Here is a 24,904-nt window from a genome sequence, read left to right as displayed (position 1 = left end):
TGAAACTATTTTATGCTCATCAGAGGGGCAAAAGTGAAAAATGTGATGCTTTAAGTGTTGGTGATAATATGGAGACATGGGAATTCCAACATTGCTGGTGGTCTTTTGGCGGAGGACTTAGCAATAACTAGTAAACTCAAAGATGTATGTGTCCTTTGACCAGTAATTGGAACTTAAAGGTCCATACTCTAGAGAAACCATAGCACATGTACACAGGAAGAAATGTTTGGAGATAATGACTGCAGCTATGTGCAATAGCAAAAACATGTAAACAACATGAATGTTCAATAGGAGAAGAGAAAAAATTCTGAATAGGTGTTCCCTCTGGAATAAGAGGGGAATGAGATTAGGGAAAGTATCTGTATTGTTTCATTTATTAAGAGGCTTAGTGACTTTGCCAAGTTATACCAATTAGCCAGAACTTTAATAGTATAAAAAAGAGTAGAAATAGTAAAATTGGGGTTGAAGTATTCAAAAATAAAAATGTGTTTTTGGAAGGGATAAGGATCAAAATAAACTCAATGCCTTACGTAATTGTGGGTGGGTCATAAACAATTTTTTATTTTGGCCAATTCACGACCTGTCTTGACTCTATCAGAGAACTGTTGAAAACATTGTCTACTCTGACTTCCTGGATATGCCCTGCTTTAGTGGTGCCATGTAAACAACCTCACTGGCTTTTTCAAGGGGAGTTGTAATATGAAGGCATCATGTGATAGAAATTCTGTTATGTTTCCTTGCTAGTCCATTCCTTTTCTACCTGACCTTTAAATGTTTTAGTTTGTCATGACTCCATCCCCTTAACACTCTGTGTTCTCTCTCTAAGTGACTGCAACTATTTCTACATTTAAATGTCAAGTTCAGATAGCTCATCTAAGCTCTAGACTTCAAATAGCCAACTACTCACTCAACATCCCACTGGGACTCTTATGGACAACTGAGAGTCCGAATCTAATACTGAATTCATTCTCTTCACCCACCTCCCCCAAACATATTCCTGCTGTGTTTCCTTCCCCAAATAGAATATCACCATCTACCCAACTGCAGCTACCAGAAAACTGGGAGTCATTTTTGACATCTCCCTCTCTCCTATCCTTTATATCCAACCCATCACAAAGTTCTGTTAATCCTACCTTATGGGGCATCTGGGTGGCTCAGTCGTTAAGCATCTGCCTTCGGCTCAGGTCATGATCCCAGGGTCCTGGGATCGAGCCCTGCATCGGGCTCCCTGCTCCATGGGAAGCCTGCTTTCCATCTCCCACTCCCCCTGCTTGTGTTCCCTCTCTCACTGTGTCTCTCTCTGTCAAATAAATAAATAAAATCTTTTAAAAAAAAATCCTACCTTATAAATATACCTCAAACACATCGACTTTTCTACAAATTCTTTACTACTCATAGTGCTTACTGTTCACTGTTGTGTTCCCTGTTTATAGCCCAGTGCCGCCAAGTAGTGCCTGAGTGAAAGGCTGGTTTCTGGAATGTCTACAGAGAGAAGGAACTGCAGGGGACTACACAATATTTGGAAATCAGTTCTTTTTATTATTTCAGAAAACTAGTCTGGAATAGTAGTTTTAAAGGTTTTTAAACTTATATGGAATTAAATATGTAGCTATGTCTTCATCGGTATTTGAGTGTTTTCCTAAGCTGAAGTGCATTTCCTTGAAAAAAGTGATGTCACTTTGCATGTTAGATAGGCTTGGTTTCAGAGGCTGTAGTGTTTGTGCTTGGGAATGACTCTTTAGAACACTCTCTAGAGTAAACCCTCAAATAATCCTTAGCCAAAGAGTATTAATTGTGGGCTGGTGAGTGAGGAGAAGAAGAAAGAATGATTTTTCCCACGAATGGTATGAATGTCTTGTCTCTGGTATTGAAAGAGAATGGATTTTGGATTCAGATTTGAGTCAGAATCTCATCTTTCACTTAAACTTTGGCTAAAAATTTCAACTGCCCCCAGCTTCAGTTTCTTAATTTATGTAATTGATTCTATGTCACCTTCATGTGAACATTTATGTAAATACCATAGCTTTATTGAGATAACATTAATCAAGCTCTTAGCATAGTGCTTGCTCCTGGTAGAGACTCCCACAAACTAGTTTACCTGTCCTTGAATTGGCATCGAGGGCCTCGGATAATTGAAGTCAGAGTTTGAACACTTGAAATCCTCCCCTTCTTAGAGCTTATTCTAAGAAACTATTTTGATAGACAGACTGAATGAAATATTGTACAATCATAGTAACATAACAGTGAAGGTACTTTTATACATTTGGAGAAATAGATAATGAAGCAAGGAAAAAAGATTTCTAGCAATATAGTGCTTTATTGTAAGAAGGCAATAAAGCAAGTCTGTCTCACCAGGGCTGGATATCGTTTAGTTGTGACCTTCCTAGAATATAGTAGTAGGTGTGTTGTGAAGAGTAGCTGCAAGGACCAACACGTATCTTCCTGCATTGGAGAGTGATTCATCCATCCTGCAGCCCATTTATCTCACAAATATCTGAGTGCTCAGGATATGGCAGGCACTGTGCCTGCAGTAGAAGTCCAACAGTAAACAAGACACAGTTCTGCTCTGGTGTAGGGCAGGGAGAAGGAAAAGTAAAAGATAATAAGCAAATATATACGATATCAGGTGGTGATAAATAGAATAACACATAAAAAAGAACAAGGGGATAGAGAGGATGTGTGTGTGTGTGTGTGTGTGCACAGTCTTTAATACAAGATGGTCTGCGAAAGCCTCTAAAAGGCAGATTAGAACAGAGGCTTGAAGATACAGAGGGAGGAGGTCTTGTGGGGCCCTGAGGGGATGGATTTCCAAGCAGGGGTGACAACAAGAATGAAGGTCCCAAGCAGCATGCCTGGTGTATCTAAAAAATGGCAAGGGAGGTAGGGCCAGAGCAAGCAAAGGTGAGAGGGAGGGAGGTCAGTGAGGCAGTAGGGTCCAGTAATCCCATAGTGAGATTTTTGGCTTTGAATCCTAGAGAGCTAGGAAGCCATGGGGGTACGGGGTTTGAGCATGATTTTATTTACCTTTTAACTGGATTATTCTGGCTGCTGGGGGGAATGGGCTGTTGGACGGCATGGGCAGAAGCAGGGAGACTGTTTAGGAGACTGTTACCACAGCTAGATCAGAAGTATGTTCCCTTCAGTACTAGCTGTAAAGTTATATTAATAAAATATACCTCCATATGGTGTTCTTTCACCAAAAAATGTTCTTTCTACTGTCTACTGACTACCACATTAAATGCAGCCTGTTTCTCTTCATTTATTATTTTATTTCCCTCTATATACTATCCCTCAAATATTTAAACTAGAGGAATAATAAAAGGGATGGTGAAGTATAGTTGAATTTTGGATCCACATCAAGGTAGAGCTGACGGGATTTGCTGATGGATCAGATGAAGGGTATAAAAGAAAGAGGAATCAAGGACAGCACTTAAAACTTGAGTCTGAGTAACTGGAAGACATGGGGATGATTAAGAGAGGGACAGATGTGGGGGATGCTTTAAGGTCTTTTTTATTGTCTAAGCATCTTCTATTCCAACACAGTTTCTGGAATCCTATCTTAGTACCTGTCAGCCATTGTCTGCCTTTGGCTTTGTTGACTGCTGAGGCCTGAGTTCTGTGGGATACAAGAGACTTGTCTGGCACAAAGTATATTCCATAAAGGAAGTTGGGAGGAGTGTAAGACAAAGATTGCACCTATTTGCTGCTTAGCCAAGGGCTAGCCCTGTTTATTAAAAAACATTCCAACTGTCTCCCTACAGGGCCAAAGCTGGAGGAACAGCTGGAGGTGATTCCCAGCTTGGCAGAAGTTGCAAAAGCCATTAAATCTCCAAACAATGAATGTTGAACTTTTCCAGGTTTTAGTCAGTGAAAGCATAGAGCTAGAAGAGGGAAGACTCAAAGAAGGTTGTAGCTGGAAGGGATGTTAGCTAAAGACTAACTAACTCAGAGTGACATGACTCAGAGAGGCATGAGACTCTGTGAGGTTATATAACTTCTGCGGGGATGTGAGAGTGGTGGAGAAAGGACCAGAACCTGGGTCCCTGACTCCCAGGGCAGTACTTTTCTTGCTGTACTATGCTGGAGGGAACATGGCAGTCCCAGCTATGCACTGACTTGCAGCAAATCATCCTTTACTCTAGGGAGGCTGGAAATCATGAAGCCTTCATTATGCTACTCTAAATTCCCTGGCTTTACCCTGATACGGAAACTGAAGCTGGCTGGGTTTCCTGGTCTAGGCAAGTAAAGAATAGTCATTAATAGTCCTTGCTTTCCGCTGGGGATAGAAGAGTATAGACATCATGGATTGTAAGCAAAATGATTGGAAAAAATAGTGTGTAATGAATGATGTAGTAAACCATGCATGTGGATAATTGAAATTCATTTACATGTAACTACCGTAAAAATAAGTTTGTAGTATTTAAATTTCCTTGCTTTATCAAACTGGCAGGTGAAAGCAAAATGGCTTGATGTGAATTTCAGCCATCTTTTTTAGGATATCAAAGGAGCTGCTAAGGGGTAGGAAAGGTTCAACATAGACTATTGTGGAAAGAAAGAAAGGTGTTATGAGTAGTTAGCCCCTGAGAAACTGAGATTGGTTTGTTTGTTTCTATTCAAATACTTTGAAAATCCAGGTGAAAGTTTGTGAATAGCTTCTCTGTAGGGCCAAGATCATCTCTGATTACTACAAAGTTATTACACCCCCATGTCAACAATGGTCAGTGCTCATACAAATTGCAGTCACATTCTCAGCTTCTGTGTGTGTGAGTGTGTGTGTGTGTGTGTGTGTGTGTGTGTGTGTGTGTGTGTATCTGTAAAATCAAGTAGAATGGGACAGTCCAGTCTTTTGGTAAAAGTTTGTCATTGTTTTAGCTATTATGCTTGATATCTAAGCATAATATCCAACTTGATTTCCAAGTTCAACGACTCTAGACATTACTAAAATTTAGGGACCCACTCAGTTCTGTACCCATTGACTAATACCTGATATTTCTCATTTTTAAAATTTTTTTATATATTTATTAATTTGACAGAGAGAGAGAGAGCGAGCACAAGCAGGGGGAGCAGCAGGGCAGAGGGAGAGGGAGAAGCAGGCTTCCCACTGAGCAGGGAGCCCGATGCAGGATTTGCTCCCAGAACCCTGGGATCATGACCTGAGCTGAAGGCAGATGCTTAACAGACTGAGCCACCCAGGCACCGCTGTTCCTCATTTTTTTGAGGAAAAAGTTTTTCATAACTGTATATTTCTCACTCGGTGTGTTCTAAAATGGAATATTTCTTTTATTTCATTCTACATCATTGCCCTGTGGTCTTCTGTCTTTGGTTTCTGAGACATAGATCCCCAAGGGTTCAGGAAGAATATTCTTCTTTGAAAGCTGAATGCTGGATCTCTGATAGTTAAAGACAGAGAGCTATTTTTCCATGAAGTCATGTGACACTGTTATTCCCTCTTCAATCTGGCAGCATCTGTAGGAAGACTTCAATTAGTTGCACAAAACAGTCTACAAGTTAAAGTTAGAGTGATTTTCTTCCCTGTTAAATCTAGTTACACTTTATTCTTTCTGTTTTCATATTTGTCTATTGTGCTAATTGATTAAGCTCCTACTCTCTGCCTGGGAGTACACAAAACCCCCAATGAGCATGGCACATTTTCCTAATTATATTCTAAGAGATGGAGGAGGTGGTGGGGTGTTGAATTTTTACATTCCTAAAGGTTTTATAAACCACACATAGAGGTAAAATCAGTGAATCCTGCCTTTCTGCTTTCTTTTGGATATATTACAGACCAAATAGGAAAAAAAGATTCAGATTTTTAAGATAAAATGCAAAACTAGAAAATTCTGAGTGTGTCGCAGGGTGCTTCTGGCTAAGGCCAGGCTTCCAGTTCATTATTCTGGGCCTTTAGTTTTCTTCAGTGAAGTGTAAAGAAAGCTTTACCATGTTTTCTCAGTCTCAACAAGCTTTTATACTGCCCTAAAAATTGATAACCCAAATTCTAGCTGCAGAATTTACTGCTTTTGTCTCTGTTTGCTCATTTGGCCTTGCTCCTTCTCTCCCATTCTCTCCCCCTTTATAAATAGTTATATGCATTTTGTTGGGAATGAAACAGACAGGTATCAATTTTTAGGGCAGTATAAAAGTCATTCCTTCCATTATCCAAGTGGGTGAGCTGCCCTACTTACTCCATTCTAAAATAATTTCTGCCGATGTACTTTTAAAACTCTCTGTGTTCTAAAATCACCTGTTGGTAACTATGATGTCCAGCAATCAATAAAAGCAAGTATCAGTATTTTATATTGCACTGTTGTTTCATGTGTTTTTTTAGTGCTCTTTTCAGCAGTGTTGTCTGTTATTGATGACTAACTTTCTGAAATGAGAAGATAGGCCATACCAGGAGCTCCTGTTTGAGATTCACGGATTTGGTGGTTCGATCTGTAAATGAGATTGATCCTGTGCCAGCAGAGTGAGTGTCCTAAGAAAGGCCACAGCCACATGGTGACAGCATACAGAACTTGATATAAATTAGGGCTGATCTTATAGCGGAAGCCACCCCCTGCCTCCAGATTATACCGTCACAAATCTGTTTCCATGGGAAAGCAGAGGGGAGAAGCTGCCTGGTCCCATTATTCATTTGAAAGCAGCCTCCATATCAGCTAGAGAGAGTGTGCTTGTGTAGGTGACAGTTGCTCAGAACTTTTCCCTTAGTCAAATAGGCATTTGATGCCCAAACTGACTTCCTATTTGCACTCCGTTTCAGGGAAACTCTAGACAGGCCTTGTCTTGGATTGTCTGCAGTCCTTTAGTTGCTTTGTAGAAGGTGTTGTTGCAAGGCTTTTTTGTATGGTCTGCTCAGCTTGGGGCAGGGGTGTTGGTGTCCAGAGATAGCTGACTCATGATGCCCAGACCCACACAGGACTGGCTTTTGCTACCAGCAAGTGTGTGTGTGTGTGTGTGTGTGTGTGTGTGTGATTTAAACACACATGCAGATACACATATATAATGAAAAAGACTGAACTAGCCTCATAATTCTATCACTCACTTGATGGAACATGGGAGGAAAAACTACTTGGAAAAAGAAAACAAAATTTCAGTCAGAATGATTCTTTTTTTTTTTTTTTAATTATGTTATGTTAATCACCATACATTACATCATTCGTTTTTGATGAGAATGATTCTTGATGAACAGGGGATCTGAGTAAAGGAGAAGTTTGGCATCTTTGCGCAGATGTGACTTGGTGACACACTTTCCCTGCTCAGGAGACCCCTTCCCTACAAAGGATTGAAACTGCATTTCCCTGTGAGGATAGGCAGGTGGGCCCAACGTAGTTGTCCATGTTCTCATTCACTCCTATTTTGACTATGAGATTAAAAAATATTTGCTCTTCATGACCTCCTTTTTTTTTTTTCATTTCTACACAAATTTGTAACACAATCTCAACTTGTTTCAGACACATTATCTTAGTGATTTGTGTAAATATCTAAGGAAGTATCTTAATCTTACTGGCCCATATTCTCCAGACCAGGTGTTCCCTGAGCAGTACATTAGGCAAGGCAGCTTGCTATTATTATTGGTGGAAGCAAGCTTATCTTTAATTGATTAACCTTGAGTTAACACATGTGTTTTCTGCTAGACCTGTTTCCAGACTTCACTTTCTGAAGTTTCTCTATATCAACGGTGTTTGCATTAAAGTATTTATTGTATTATGTTTATATATACAAAACAACAGGTAACATACATAAGTTCTGAAGAAAAATCATGAACATTCACGAATTTACAGCGAAATTGAGAACTGGAACATTACAATACTGTTCTCTCTTCCCTCCAATATGTGGTAACTACTATCCTGAAGTTTATGTTCATCAATCTCATCCTTACTTTTTTGGAGGCAATTTTTATACGTATGTAACCCTTAAGAATATTTTGTTGAGTTTTGTTGCTTGAACTTTATTCAAATGCTACAATTCTCAATATTTTTCAACTTGCTTTTTTTGCTCAACTTTGCAATTCCTTGGTGTTGTTACACATAATTATAATTCACTCATATTCACTGTTGCATAATATACCTTTGTGAGGCTATACAAAATGTATCTATTTCCTGTTGAAGAATTTTTAGATTGTTTCTTTTTTTAAATTATGGTTTTGCTACCATGTACATTCTTACATTTCGCTCTGGGGATGGATGCAGAATTGCTAGGTCACAGTGTCTGCTATTATTCCACATGAGAAAATAATGCCCAATTGTTTTCCCAAGTGACTGTTCAGTTTCCACATCTCAGCACATATGTAAATTCCTTTTGATCCCTGTCCTTGCCAGTACTTTTATTTCCAGGCTTTGCAATTTCTGGTAATCTAATGGGCATAAAACAGCATTTTATTAGTAACTAAGACAATACAAATTAAGATGCCAAAGAGGTTCGGCATTTATGGTGTATAAATTGGCCATTTCTCCTTTCTCTTTGTGAAATAACTGTTCAAGATGGATGTCCCTTTTTCTTTTTTTTTATTTTATTATGTTATGTTAATCAGCATACATTACATCATTAGTTTTTGATGTAGAGTTCCATGATTCATTGTTTGCGTATAACACCCAGTGCTCCATGCAGTACGTGCCCTCTTTAATACCCATCACCAGGCTAACCCATCCCCCCACGCCCTCCCCTCTAGAACCCTCAGTCTGTTTCTCAGAGTCCATAGTCTCTCATGGTTCGTCTCCCCCTCCGATTTTCCCCCTTCATTTTTCCCTTCCTACTATCTTCTCTCTCTCTCTCTCTTTTTTTTTTTTTAACATATAATGTATTATTTGTTTCAGGGGTACAGGTCTGTGATTCATCAGTCTTACACAATTCACAGTGTTCACCATAGCACATACCCTCCCCAATGTCTATCACCCAGCCACCCCATCCCTCCCACCCCCACCACTCCAGCAACCCTCAGTTTGTTTCCTGAGATTAAGAATTCCTCCTATCAGTGAGATCATATGATACATGTCTTTCTCTGATTGACTTATTTCGCTTAGCATAATACCCTCTAGTTCTATCCACGTTGTTGCAAATGGCAAGATTTCGGGGTTTTTTGATGGCTGCATAATATTCTGTTGTATATATATACCACATCTTCTTTATCCATTCATCAGTTGATGTGATGTCCCTTTTTCTAATGGGTTGCTTGTCTTTTCCTGACATGTAAGAGCTTTTATATAGTTACTTGGCCTTTGTCAGTTGTATGTGTTGCAGTTAAAGTCCTTCTGGTACCTGACTTGTCTTTTCACTTTGCTTATGCTATCTTTTGATGAATAGAAGTTCTTAATTTTAACAGGGATGAATTTGTTATAACTTTTTTTCATGGCTAGTGCTTCCTATGTCTTCAGATGACCTCCCCTACCCTGAGGCTATATTCTCCCAAGTTAAACATCTTAAAATTTTGCCACCTATTTGATGTCCTTAATCCATCTAGGATTGATTTGATTTTTGTGTATGGTAGGATGTGAGAGGTTTAGTTTCATTTTCTTTTCCTGAGGGAGAATCACATCAGTCATCACTATTTATTAAGTAGTTTCCTTCTTTCCCAGTGATCTTCAAAGTAACAGATATTTCAGATTTCTATGTTCGTGTCTACCTACTTTGGGACTCTTCATTCCATTTGGAAAAAAAATGTTTTAAAAAAACCACACAAAATCTTTAGTTATGAATTTGTATTGAATTTTATCAAGTATTTTTTCCCTGGAAGTTGAGATCCCATTGTTTTTCTCCAGTAATCTGTTAATGTGGTAAAGGACATCTATAGAGTCTCTATTAAACCACCCTTGATTTCCTATGACAGTCTCAACTCAGTCATGATGTTATATGTATTTTTTTTAACTACTGGGTTTAGTTTGTTAAGATTTTGTTTGTAACTTTTGCAACTTTGTTTCTGAGTGAAATTTGCCTGTGACAGTCTCTTTATAAGCTATCCTTTACTAGTTTTGGTATTAAAATTATGTTTGCCTCCGAATGCATTGGGGAATGTTCCTCTTTTTCTCTTCTCTAGAAGAGCTTGAGATGATTTGTACTTTGGAAGTTTCATAGAATTCACCTTAAAAAATCTTATTTGTCTTTTTTTTTTTAAAACTGGAGAAGATTTTCAACTAATAATTGAATTTCTTTCACGGTCATCGTATATTTAGGTTTTTTTAAATAATTACTTGATGCAGTTTTAAGTTTTCTTTCTTTTTTTTCCTAGGAAAAGCTTTCTTGTAGGATCTCAAGCTTAATAGGAATCTTAGGTTCAGTTTCCCAGTCTTGTAAGACTTCATCTCACATTTTCAGAGCTACATCCCTCATAGAAAGCACTTTTTAAAATAATTTTCGCAAAGGCACTATTTGGTTTTATGACGATGTAAAACCAAATAGTCCTTGTATATCATATTGCTGATGTAGGCATTTGGCCTTAGGGCAATCTCTAAGTTATTTTATAAGCCTTAACTCTCAAACTGCTTGCACACATTATTTTTTTCAGAGATATCTGGGAAGATTCTGATTTTGGTTTGCCTGATTTGTGTATGTCCCCATGACAGGAGTAGCACCCTCCCCAGTCCACCCCCAGGGAAAATATGCCTCACTTGAGGAACCCTGAAAACTCATCTCCCTCTCCTCTAACTCCTGGGAAGCTGCCCTAACTATAAATACCTCATGAAGTAAGAAGCAGTGAGTGGCATATATGTGCATGTGGTTACACAGTAGTTATAAGGAATCAGTTTCCTTCACTATAAACACAATAAATCGATGTTTATTATTAAAAAAAAGAGCTTATGCATTAAATTGACATTTCATGCATCTGAAACATACCAGTGTTTTTAACTGTTACATGTACCAACAATAACCATGTGGGGAAACCCTAGCAAATATTTCAAATGTCACATATCTTTTACGGCTTTAACCCGCTTTTCATTTTATTTGCAATCTGCAAAAGTTAAAGGAAGATCCAACAACAAAACAAGCTCTCGCTTTTGAGGAGTTGAGTGAGGTTGCCAAAGGCTTGTTTGATTAGCTATTTTCCTCATAATAGCCACATGCGTCTCTTCCCCTAACCATCTCTGCTTGCAAATTTTAGCAAGTGCCTGAAGCTGAGAAGTGATAGGATCTGCCTGCCTCAAAAGGCATGTTAGGCTATGTTCAGCTTATACTGGGCTGAGGGATTTCTAAGGAGGAAATAGTAAGATCTGGTGACTAAGTTTTTCTCACCCCACTTCACCTCTCCCACCCCCAACTACTTCTGGCTAGCCCTAAACTTCTCTTTTTAATGATATCTTGCCGGAAAAGCTCATTACTAGTTCACAGGAAATGCTTTTCTCAGAAGAGTAGTTTGAAATCCAGTTGTTAACTTATGCCTATATTTTCTCCTCTAAAGCAGAAATAATGTGCCATTTGAAAAAAAAATTTTCTTTCCTATAGTCATAATTGTATACTACATTTGCTGCAATATTAGGAATGGAACAAAAGAGGTGTTTTAGAGCAGGAGTTGACAAATTTTTCTGTAAAAAGCCAGATAGAAAATATTTTAGTTTGTGGGCCGTATGGTCTCTGCCACAACTACTCATCTCTGCTGCAAAAGCACCAGAGACAAGATGGCAGCGCATAAAGAATACACATGGCTGTGTGCCAATACAATTCTACTTACAAAAACGGGCAGGGGGCCAGATTTGGACCGCGGGCCATAGTTTGCCAACTTTTTTTGGAGACACTGTTTTAAAGGGACTTCTCTCAAGGTTTGTTACACGTAGTTTGCTATCATTCATTTATCTAAGGCAGAGTTTCTCAACGAAGGTACCATAGACGTTTTGGGCTGGTTAATTCTTTGATATGAGGGATTGTTTTTTGCATCATAGGGTGTTTAGCAGCCTCTCTGGCCTCTACCCACTTGATGCCGGTAGCATCTCGTGAGTTGTGATCACCAAAAATGTCTCCAGACATTGCTAAATGTCTCCTGAGGATAAAATTACTCCTTGTGGAGAATCACTGATCTGAAGTGATGAGAGTGACAGGTCACAATCGGAGACTGTGAACTGTTAAACTGTCTGAACATAGAGCACAGGAGGGGGTGTGAGGGATTGAGGCCAAGAGGTAGTCAAAGGGAAATCATTCAGGGCCATTTAGACTTCCTTTTGAAGGCAACTGGATGCCATTAAAGGGTCTTACAGAGATGGGTGTGGTTTTATGTTTAGTTTTATATTTGAGAATGGTCATTTTTGCATGAGAGAAGAAAATGAGTGAGGCAGAACAAGAATGGAGGCAGGGAGGCCAATAAGAAGACCCAGTTCCAACATTTTGACTGGTACATCTTGACAATGATGGTCAGGCTGCTGGGCATTATTACATTATCATAAAATTCATGTAATGTTAACCAAATCTACAAAAGACTAATTAGTGCCATCAAGTCAATCTATAATTTATTAAAGATGTGCCTGATCTTACAGTCAAGGTAAGTTGTCTTGTAACATTTGTTTCCTTCTACAAGGAAAATTATCTTCGAAAACAAAACCACCTAAAAGCATTCTCAACTGTGACTGTAGAGCCAGAGCAAGGATGCTGACCATCATTATGGGATGTACTCACCAAGTTATTGTGGCCAAATGAGTAGGCCAGCTCTGTTTTAGGGATCAAGAATTAACTCTTGATTTGGAAGGAAACTGAAAGTCCAATGTTCACTGACTACATTTATGACATCATCTCTAATTGGTTATGGCACCTCTGTTACATAACTCTGAAAAGGAAGCTCATGACATTTTGTAGTCTATAATTATTAGAGAGCTCTTTTGTTTCTTTTTTCACTTCTACAAGATATTAGGTATTTAGTGTTTCTTTCCAGAGATCTAGAATGGTTGCATTGAGGAGTGTCCTCTTCCCAGGACAGTCTTGGGAATGTAGACGAATGCTCATCCTCTAACTCTCCTTTGTTACATTCTGCCCTTAATTCCAGTTATTCTCATAGTTGTGATATCCAATTATAGGTATCAAAGGTCTCCAGTCTATAGGCACCAAGGTAGGTAGTGGGAATACAAAGATGAGGAGATATTTTCCACTCACAAAGAGCTTACAGTTCCATGGGGGATGGAGGAAGGGCTTCAGTCATTAAAATAACAAGTACAATTGATATAATTCATATAACGTGATATATTCTTCATCATTATTGAGGGAGGGATGTGGAAACCACTCAGTCACTCTTTAAAATTAAACTTTCCCCCTGTTTCCCCTCAAAACTTGGAAGTTTCATCTTTTTCAGGAAAGCATGATTCCAACTCCACTTCTTTAATAACTATTCTGTTTGGGTAAATTTATCTCTTGTTGGCCAGCCTTCAAATCTGACAAAATGTACAAGTCACAGAGATGCTCAATGTGTTATTACAGAAGAGGTAGCCACTCCCACCATTAGCCACCACCAGAGAGACATCATTTTCCTGATAACTTAAAACTATGAAGACCCCTAAGTTGGCGAAACCTCAGGACTGAATGATTTCAGAATACATGGTTTACTCTCTAGCAAACTAGGAGATGAGCTTGAAGATTAAACAAAAAAAGCCTTGGTTTCATATATAATAGTTTAATTCCTTTTGTGTGGGTTTGACATCATATCCACCAACCTCATCATCTACATTTTGAAAATCCAATGAAGTAACAGAAACAAGTTCCTTGAAGTATGCATTAATGAACATTGGTTTAAGCACCACTTTCTATCTTCCAGTAAAAACAGTAAGTGAAGTACTTTAAGCTGGAAGATGGATAAGAGTTGTTATGAGATTTTTTTTTTAAAGATTTTATGTATTTATTTGACAGAGAGAGACACAGCAAGTGAGGGAATACAAGCAGGGGGAGTGGGAGAGGGAGAAGCAGGCCTCCCGCGGAGCAGGGAGTCCGATGCGGGGCTCGATCCCAGGACCCTAGGATCATGACCTGAGCCGAAGGCAGATGCTTAATGACTGAGCCACACAGGCGCCCCTGTTATGAGATTGTTTTTGCTTCTTTTCTCTCATCATCTACCATATAATTTGCTGATAGTGTAACGCTTTGGATAAAATTCAGTAAATTTGGTAAACTTAAGGGAAACCAAGGTGAGAATTTTTTCTTTTAAACTGCTATATTTTTCAGTAGTATAGAACCATTATAACTAGTGTTTAACAGAAGCATACTCTTGCCTCTAAAGGCACAGAAATATTATAAGATTTAGTTGTGTAAACTTAAGTACTCTAGGTTTTTTAAGTCTGAAGATGTAGCAATTTGTCTCTTAGGAGGCATGTTGTTTGACCTTAATGAAACAGAAGAAGTATAAATTGGAAAAAAAAAAAATCTCTTAGCTTTGTATATATAAACATGTTCTTCATCTCCAAACTGAAAAGATAATATTTGTTGCATTAAGAAAGGCAAAGCTGCTCTTTTTTTCCTAGTAAGAGTTCTAGGAAAAGCAAAAAACTTGTTAAAACACTTAATTCTTCTTTTCTATGTGACTCACAGTTTCCTTTTTGCTTCTGACAACATAAGTATCTTTGTATCTGTGCATCAGCCTGCCTAAGGCTTCATCTCCTTCCATCGCTCAAAGACAGAGCCATGGGGACACTTCCAAGAGTCAGCTAAGGAGAGTGCACACACTTAAAACCCACACCTGTTAATCCCCCATCTTTTCCAAGAGTTTCTTATTCAGTATTAGACTTAGAGCCTTTGTGAAAGCGTCCAGAATATTTTAACATTTCCTGCTTCATCTACAACTTAGAGCCAGAAGTACAGCCCCAGTTTCTTCCAAGATGTTTTATGAGCAAAGAGTCATGTGCTCTGTAATCATTCTTAGTTTAAGATGCCTCAGGTTTCATGCTTTGGGGATAGAGAAGGAAAGCACATTTTCTTCTGACACTTCCAGTCCATGGAATATATGTTTTAGAATTCTCATTTTTTTTCCAGCTGGACTGTGATTTCCTGATCACCAAGTTGGGATGCTGCATTAAAATGCATAAGTCTCGGGGTACATGGGTGGTTCAGTCAGTTAAGCATACAACTCTTGATTTTGGCTCAGGTCGTGATCTCAGGTTTGTGAGATGGAGCCCCACATCAGGCTCTGTGCTGAGCGTGGAGCCTGCTTAAGATCCTCTCTCTCCCTCTCCCTCTACCCCTCGCCCCTGCCCCCTGCTCGCACATGCATGTCTTTTCCATGTGACAGTTGGAAGTTGGGGGACCACTGAATCCCATTTCTCAGTAATTGTATTGTGAACCATGCAATATAACAAAGATGATTATGAAAGTCTGCAGTGGACTTGGTGCTGGGCTGTCCTAGAATGGTCACCATCAGCCCCTCTGTCCTGAATGAGGCCTTCTTAGGCACCTCTGGGTAGTGTCTGAAGCCTATCATTTTCACTTAAACCTAGGGCAATATAGTAATTATGCCTCAGCCTATGTGATTGATGTGGACACCAAGACTGGTTGGTGATTTCTTTCTTTTTTTTTTTTTTTCAAAGATTTTATTTATTTGAGAGAGAGAGCAGAGTGAGAGAGAGCATAGGAGTGGGGCTGGAGAGGGGCAGAGGGAAAGGGAGGGGAAGAAGCAAACCCCTTGCTGAGCAGGGAGCCTGATGCGGGGCTCAATACCAGGGCCCTGGGATTGTGACCTGAGCCAAAGGCAGATGCTTAACTGACTGAGCCACCAAGGCACCCTTGGTTAGTGATTTCTTTTATCTTGCTGTGTTGGGTATGTGAGATAACATTATTTGTTACAATGTGGCCTATGTGTTGTACATAACACAGCAGGAACAGTGGGGGACCTGATTATCTCCTGGGTTCACATCTAACTCCTCCTAGATCCACCTACTGCTACTGACTATTGGGATGGTTAGAAATAAAAAGTTATTTCTAGACCATTTGTCATTATCTTAGTCCATTTAGGCTGCTGTAACAAAATACCTAAGATTGGGTGGCTTATAAACAATAGGAATTTATTTCTTGCAGTTTTGGAGGTTAGAAGTCAAGATCAAGGTGTCAGCATGGTTGGATGAGGGTCCTCTTCTGGATCACAGACTTCTCACTGAGTCCTTACATGGTAGAAGGAGCTAGGGATCTTTCTGGAACTTCTTTTATAAGGTAGTAATCCTATTCATAATGGCTCCATCCTCAGAGCTTAGGCACTTTCCAAAGGCCCCAGCTCCTAATACCATGATCTTTGGAGGTTAGGATTTCAACATTTGAATTTGGGGGGATACACTCAGACCATAACAGTCATTGCACACGAGGGACTTGCTTATCATAGGTAAATATTTGAAATTGTAAAAAAATACAAGAAAAAGTATCTCCATAATTCTATCACACAGGGACAACTGCTTTTGGTTTATATCCTTCTAGCCTTTGAACTTTTTTTTTTAAGTTTTATTTATTTATTTATTTATTTGAGAGCAAGAAAGAGAGAGAGAGAGAACATGTGCAAGTAAGGAGAAGGGCAGAGAATCTTCAAGCAGAATCCCCACTGAGCTAGGATCCTGATGGGGGGTGCTCAATCTCATGATCTCTCAGGTGTTTGTATGTTAAAGTCTTTGGCCCATTTTTAAAATAAAGTTGTTTGTTTTCTTATTGTTGAATTTTAAGATCTCTGTTTTGGATAACAGTCTTTTATCAGATGTGTCTTTTGTAAATATTTTATGGTAATTTTTAAAGTCAAGTAGTATCAGTCTTCCAACTTTGTTTCTTCTCTTTCAATATAGTGTTGACTATTCTGGGTTTTTTACTTTTTCACATAAATTTAGAATCATTTTGTTGGTGGGATTTTGGTTAGAATTGCACTGAATCTATAGATCAAGTTGGTAAAAACTGACATCTTGACAGTACTGAATATTCTATCATGAACATGGAATATCTCTCCATTTATTTAATTCTTTGATTTTGTTCATCAGAGCTTTATAGTTTTCCTCATATAGATATTACCTATATTGTGGGTAGCTACTAATGTAAATGGTATTATGTTTTTAATTTCAAATTTCACTTGTTCAATCCTGGTATATAGGAAAGTGATTGACTTTGTATTTTAACCTTGTATCCTGCAAACTTATAATTGCTAATTCGCTCCAGGAATTTTGGGTGATTCTTTCAGATTTTCTTTTTTTTTTTTTTAAGATTTTATTTGTTTATTTGTCAGAAAGAGAGAGAGAGTACAAGCAGGGGGAGCAGCAGGCAGAGAGAGAGAGAAGCAGGCTCCCCATTGAGCAGGGAGCCCAATGTGGGTTTCGATCCCAGGATCCCAGGATCATGACCTGAGCCGAAGGGAGATGCTTAACCAACTGAGCCACCCGGGTGTCCCTCTTTCAGATTTTCTACATAGATAATCAAGTCATCTATAAATAAATATAGTTTGGCTTTTTCCTTCCCAATCTGTATACCTTTTATTTCCTTTTTGTGTTTTAATGTATAAGCTAGTGCTTCCAATATGATGTTGAAACAGAGTTGTAAGAGAGAACATCATTGTTTCTACCTGCAGAATGGGAAAGCTTCAAGTTTTTCACCATTAAGTATGATGTGAGCTGCAGGATTTTTTATAAACTTTTTTTTTAAATCAATTTAAGGTAGTTCCTCTCTATTCCTAATTTACTGTGAGTTTTAGATCATGAATGGTTTTGGATTTTGTCAAACGCTTTTTCTGCATCTATTGCTATGATCATGTGATTTTTTTCTTTTAGTCTGCTGATGTGATGGTTTACATTAATTGATTTTCAAATATTGAGCCACCCTTGCCTACCTGGGATAAATCCCACTTTGTTGGGGTGTGTAGTTCTTTTTATACATTGTTGAATTTGATTTGCTACTATTTTGTTGAGGATTTTTTCATCTAAATTCATGAGAGGTATTGGTTTGTAGCTTTTTTTTCATGTAACATCTTTGTCTGGTTTTGGTATTAGGGTAATTATGGCTTCATAGAATGAGTTAGGAAGTACTCCCTCTGCTTCTATTATCCACAAGAGATTGTAGAGAACTGGTATAATTTCTTCTTTAAATGTTTGGAAAATTCACCAGTGAATCTATCTGGGCCTTGTGCTTTCCATTTTGGAAAGTTATTAATTATTGATTCAATTTCTTTAATAGAGATAGGCTTATTCGGGTTGTTTGTTTCTTCTTGCATGAGTTTGGCTAATTGTGTCTTTCCAAGAATTTGTCCATTTCATCTAGGTTATCAAATTTATGGGCATAGAGTTGTTCATAGTATCCCTTTATTATTTTTTCAATGTCTATTGGAGAATTCTGTTCTTTATATGACTAGAAATGACAATTTGGGTAACAGAGCAAGACTCTAGAGGCTTGGAGTCTGGTAATGGTGCCCCAGGTCTTAGATTGGTGACCAGATTGAGTTTAGGGGGTTGGTCAATACAGCACATCCTGTGCTGGCAAATGGGTTGGGTCATTTAGAATAAGAAATTCTGGTCTTCTGGGAATAATTCAGAGCCCTGTCAGCATCATCTCATGTGATTGGCATGCTTAGACATAATTTAATGTCCTGCCTGAGCACTGGTGCTGGGAATGAGGCATTTCACAAGTCAAAGGGCACAAATTTTATGTTCAGGCAGTGACAGCTGATGATATATAGAGTAAGAAGTTGCCACATCTCATCCCATTGACTCTCTATCAGACCCTCCCTGTTGCTCTCTGTGTCTTTGTATTTCAATCCCTTGTTCCTGGAATTAATGTCAGATGTTTGTGAATCATATAATTTCAAGGAAGGCTGTTTCCTTTCACTTTAGCGAAGAGAAGTCAGGGAAAAGATGTTCTCAGTATTGGCCTGGGCTAGTAATTGAGAAGAAATTCTCTGAGTGTTTCTATTCTCTTCCTTCACCAGACCTGAGATTCTGTCTGTGATGAATGAATAGCCTGTGGCCTAAAGACAACTGATTTCACTTTATCAGGTGGGACCTTGAAAAGTTGAACTTCAGAAAGTTTGTCTTGGCTCACAGGTGTTCTTGAATTGAAGATAACTTAGGGATGCCTTGGTGGTTATTTGCTGCTGTTCCCTGGTTCCTTAAGTTCTTGTGGTTAAGTCTAGAAGAAGAATATGGAACTAAAAACAAGCTAGAAGGAATGGATGGTTCAATGAATAGGTGAATTTAAAAGAGGAAGGGGTGGGAAAACAAGGTCCTCTTCACATTTTAATGTCCTTTGGATTCATGTAGGCCTGGATTCCACTCAAATCCTTAGAATGATTCTGGTTTTCCCTTCCTGCATAGCTTTCCAACTTCTTCCCATTCTTCTCAAGAACCCAGTCTTCTCTTTCTCTATCCTCCAGTCTGTCCTGAATGTCTTCATGAGCTCTAGGGCTTAATGGCTAGTAATATACTATCTTACAATGTTACCCCTCTCAGGGATTCTCACATTTTACCATCAGCCAAGATAAATCTCTAAAATATAATTTCAGATATAAGATAGCAAATGAGAGAAGAAATTTTATGTCTTAAGCCCTCTGATTATGATACACACTAAAGTTCGTGAACTCCCTGCGTTACACCATTGACTCACTCTGTTTCTTGAGCAAGTCTCTTAAGTTGTTTGAGTTATGCTTTCTCCACCTCACAAGTTCACAGAGTTGTTAATGAAGATGAGACAGTGTAAAAAAAAAGTATGGATTGGGAAATAATTTAAAAATTGAGCACCCCCGGGGGAATGATAGAGGAATAAGTAGATCATTCAGGGATTTTGGTTTTGGGATTTTTTTTTTGTTTGTTTATTTGTAAATGAGTTTTGCAAGCGGTGATGGGAAGGAGACTAGCTTTTCTAGAAATAAACTGGTAAGAAAAATTTAAAGTGTTGAACATTCAATAAACAATAGCTGCTATTTACTAAGGTCACTGTCACTATCATCACTATCATCATCATCATTCCATTTAAACAGATGCTAAATTCTGCTTTGATAATCAGTCTCATTCTGGCCAATATTTTCTTGTTAGTTTCCTTCTTGAATTACATTAGAAATCCTAGTTATAGGGTATTCCACTGAACAATATCAGAATATATGTTCTTTTCAAAGGCACAAAGATAGACTATATTCTAGACCATAAAACAATTCTCAATAAATACAAGAGGATTCAAGTCATTTAAAGTATGTTTCTCAACTACAATAAGATTAAATTAGAATTAAAAACAGAAAGATTCCTGGAAAAATCCCCCAAATATTGGAAACAAAATAGCATACTTCTAAATAACCCATGAGCAAAGAAGAAACAAAAGTAAAATAGAAATATTTTTAACTAAATGAAAATAAAAATGCAAAATATGCTTAAATTTAGTTTGAGTAGGACAGAGAAGACACAGATCAGTATCAGGAATGAAAGAGGCAGCATCACTGCAGATTCTACAGATATTAAAAGGATAATACGAGAATATTATGAACAACTTTATGTCAACACATTTGACCACTTATGTAAAAGTTCAAATTCCTTGAAAGACACAAACTAATAAACCTCACTCAAGAAGAAATAGATAATCTGAATATTTCTGTGTCTATTGAAGGAATTGAATTTTTAGTAAAGCAAACAAACACAAAATACCCCCAAACCCAAAACCTTCCTACAGAGAAAACTCCAGGTCCAGATGGCTTCATAGGCAAAGTAATACTACTTGATTTTAAGATTATAAGCTGAAGTATTCAATATAATGTTTCATTGGTATAAATAGGACAAATAGAGCAATGGAACAGAATAGAGACTTCAGAATCAACCTATGTAAATATGGACAAATGATTTTGATGAAGGCGTAAGGTCGATTCAATAGAAAAACAGTTGTCTTTTCAACAAATGGCACTAGAATAATTGGATGTCTGTATGCAAAAAAAATGAACATTAATCCATACCATTCATCATATGCAAAAAATCAACTCAAAATGGATCACAGATTTAAATGTAAAACCTAAAACTATGAAATCTTCATGACCTTTGATTTGGCAAAGGATTTTTAGCTATGACACCAATAATACAATCCTTAACAGAAAATCGTACTAATAAAAAACTTTTGCACTACAAAAGACACCACTGAGAGAATGAAAAGTCAAACTACAGTTAGGGAGAAAATATTCGCAAAGCATATATCTGATAAAGGATTTATAAGAACTCCCAAAACTCTATAATAGGAAAACAAACAATCCCCACCACCACAAAAAAAGCGGGCTAAGGTTTTGGACAGACACCACCAAAAACAAAAACCAGAAAAAAACCCAGATGGTAAATAAGCACATGAAAATATATATGTATAGCATCATTTATTATTAGGGAAATATAACTTAAAATCAAAATGAGATACTACTATATGCCTATTTAGAATGGCTAAAATTAAAAAGTTTGACAGCATGTGTCAACAAGGATGTGGGAAAGTGGAACATGCATACACTGTTGGTGTGAATGAAAATTGTACATCCATTTTGGAAGAGTTTGGCAGTGTCTTAAAAATTTAAATGAAAACCTACCTTATGATCTAGCTATTCCACTCCTAGGTATTTGTCCAAGAGAAATGAAATCATGCATCCCTACAAAGACATATATGCAATTATTCCTAGCAAAATTATCTGTAATAGCCCAAACTGGCAACAACCCAATATCCATCAACGGGTAAATGGATAAACCAACTGTGGTATATCTATGCAATGGAATACTACTCAGCAATAAAAAGGGATGAACAACTGATACATGTTACAACATGGTTGACTCTCATTGTAATAATGCTGGGTGAAAGAATCCATTCAAAAATAGAGTATATACTATATGATTTGATTTATGTGAAACTCTCAAAACTGCAATCTGAAGTATTGTAATAGAAAACCAATATGTGGGTATGAGGGTTGGGGTGGGAGGTGTGGAAAGGAAAGAGGGGGAGATTGAAAAGAAGCACAAGGATTTTTTTGGAGGTAATGAGTATGTTCATTATCTTTATTGTGGTGAGGGTTTTCCAGGTGAAAACATGTCAAAATTCATCAAATTGTATAATTATGTGCAGTTTATTTTATGTCAATTATACTTCAATACGGCTATTGGAAAGAAAATTAAAAATATAATAAAATATTGTAGAGAAGGGCTTGGTTTGAGGAATAGTATACCCATGTACATTTGACTCTTTTTAAGGTTATTTTAGACACTGACATGCTATTTTGAACTATTTAAATATTTTCAAGATACTAGATTTAGGGGAGTGAAACTAAGCTTTTGGTTGGGGGGGCACTAACACATAAGATTCTGTTCAAAATACAACTTTTGAAAATGTGACCATTTGAATAATAGTTTCATTTAGTGCCCCAGTCTTTGGTAGCAAATTAAGTGCTTAGAAAAGGAAATTTCAGAGAAGTTAGTTAAATCTTTTCTATACACTTCACATCTTCTGATTGGTGTCTTTGCTAAAGAGCAGGCCTACATCATGGAATACTCTTCATTAAATGTTGTGTCCATATAATTCCAGCTGCAATAATTACAACAAGAACAACAACCATAGCACCAATAGCCAATAGTAACTGAGGGCTTGCCCTGGGTCAGGCACTGTTCTAAGCATTTTACATATATTAAACCATTTACTCCTCACAATAACCCTATAAGGTAGAGACTGCTATGCCTATTTATAGAATAAATTTAAGCACAAAGAGGTGCAAATATCAAATTATCTGGGCCGGACATGGCTTAAATAAATACATTGTTGTTTATTTACTGATCTATTGTTTAAGAGATTATGATCATGACTATTCCATCCCAGCCTTTATAACATATCAGGCCTTCCATATACCACATTCAATAAAGTGTATAAGTCAGCCTGCTGGCAAAATCTCCTGTCTAGTGTATGTTCCCAGGACCACTATCCTCTGACTTGTCCCATCTGCTGCCACTCCCTTACATTCCCCATGTTCTCTTGGACTCCCTGATGCTATACTCTAACTTTCAGGACCCACTTCTGACACATCCTCTCGTTTAAAATTCCTGCTCTGGTTTTGGCCATTATCAAAAAGACAAGAAACCAAAAAAATGTCAGTGAGGATGTAGAGAAAAGAGAGCCCTTGTGTACTGTTGTTGGGAATGTAAATTGATGCAACTAATAAGGAAAACAGTATGGAGGTTCTTCAAAAAATTAAAAATAGAAATTCCATATGATACAGTAATTCCACTACTGGGTATTTGCCCCCCCCAAATAAAAAACACTAATTAGAAAGAATTATGCACCTCTATATTTATTGCAGCATTATCTACAATTGCTAAAATATGGAAGCAACCCAAGTGTTCATCGATAGTTGAAAGGATAGAAAAGATGTGTATATATACAATGGAATATTAGTCAACCATAAAAAGAATAAGATCTTGCTATTTGTGACATGGATAGACCTAGAGGGTATTATGCTAAGTGAAATAAGTCAAAGAAAGACAAATACCATATGATTTCTTTGATATGTGGAATCTAAAAAACAAAACAAACAAAAAACCAGACTCTTAAAAACAGAGAAGAAACTAATGGTTGCCAGAGGGCAGGTGTGTGGAGGGGTGGGTGAATTGGTGAAGGGGATTAAGAGGTACAAACTTCCAGTTTTAAAATAAATAAGTCACAGAGATGAAAAATATGGCAGAGAGAATATAGTCAATGATACTGTAATAATATCCTTGGTGACAGATGGTGACTACACTTATCATGGTAAGCCTTGAATAATGTATAGAACTCTCAAATCCCTATGTTGTGTACCTGAAACTAATATACGTCCACTATACTTCAATAATAAAAAAAAGTAGAGTTTAGACAAAACAAGGAAGGCAAACCTTACAGCTCAGCTTAATAGAAAGAAAGGATTCTTTGTATTCTTTTGTAAATACAAGTTGCTTTTTTTTTTTTAAAGATTTTATTTATTTATTCATGAGAGAGAGCGAGAGAGCACAGCAGGGGGGGTGGCAGGCTGAGAGAGAAGCAAGCTCCCCGCTGAGCAAGGAGTGTGGTGCGGGACTTGATCCCAGGACCCTGGGATCATGATCTGAGCCAAAGGCAGACTCTTAACCGACGGAGCAACCCAGGTGTCCCAAATACAAGTTGCTTATTACCTCAAGAGTGTGAAGCCAAAAATCTAGAGGTCTAGATACCTTTAGACAGACTGAAAAATGACCTACAAACTTAGGCATTTAAGGAGCAATACTTCCCTCTGATATAAAGAGCATCGTGGAAGAGAACTTTATGCTCTGGTCAAATGTACCCCCAATGGAACAGGTTACTTGTACAATTGAATCATGGGTCTCATTCAGCACAGTAATTATAGAAACAACATTTGGGCTAAAAATATGGAATATTGGGGTACCTCTTTCAAATATGAGTTATAATAAAATGTTATTTTTATTATTATCCCATAGAAAGCCACAGCATACCTTTGCATATTATTAATTGTAGATATATAAGCCTTTTAAAATGTCCTAGCACAGGACCTTAAGAAGAAGAGACTACAAACTGTGAACTGATAGGTAAAATGACTGCACTGAGTTTACGTCCAAGATTAGAAAGATTTATGAGTTTTAGTGGAAGGCTCATTTGAAACAATGGAATTAATATTGAATGCTTCAAAATCCAAATGTGAAATGACTGAAGAATCTGACATGTATTTAGTGTAGTGTTCTGGATTTCCTCCTGTCTTTTGTCTACTTTGCAAAGAGAAAATATATATAAAGAGGTGATGCTATATGATCATCGGACCAGAATTCCATTAGGGTTTACTGTTGTGTGAAAAGGAAAGCAGAGAACAAGTTCCCAGATTCTCACTTCACATATTTTGATATATATTTTTGACACAATTCTTGTGTGTCGAGTTTGTATATCCCTCATTAGGTTCCAAAACAACAATGAAAACAACTTATGAAATCACATAAATTAAGATTCCAAGTAAGATAAGCGACAAATAAGGGTGGGATGAAAGACAAAGGCA

General features: G+C 37.7%; 1 pseudogene; it reads right to left on the bottom strand.

Annotated features, from left to right (window-relative positions):
• Positions 1 to 11,949, bottom strand: part of LOC116633652 — a 35,567-nt pseudogene extending 23,618 nt beyond the window's left edge.
• Positions 11,950 to 24,904: the final 12,955 nt, after the last annotated feature.

This window comes from Phoca vitulina, unplaced genomic scaffold (genome assembly GCF_004348235.1).
Source record: "Phoca vitulina isolate PV1807 unplaced genomic scaffold, GSC_HSeal_1.0 scaffold8, whole genome shotgun sequence".
In the NCBI taxonomy this organism is placed as follows: Eukaryota; Metazoa; Chordata; class Mammalia; order Carnivora; family Phocidae; genus Phoca; species Phoca vitulina.
This window is presented reverse-complemented; position numbering and strand designations above follow the sequence as displayed.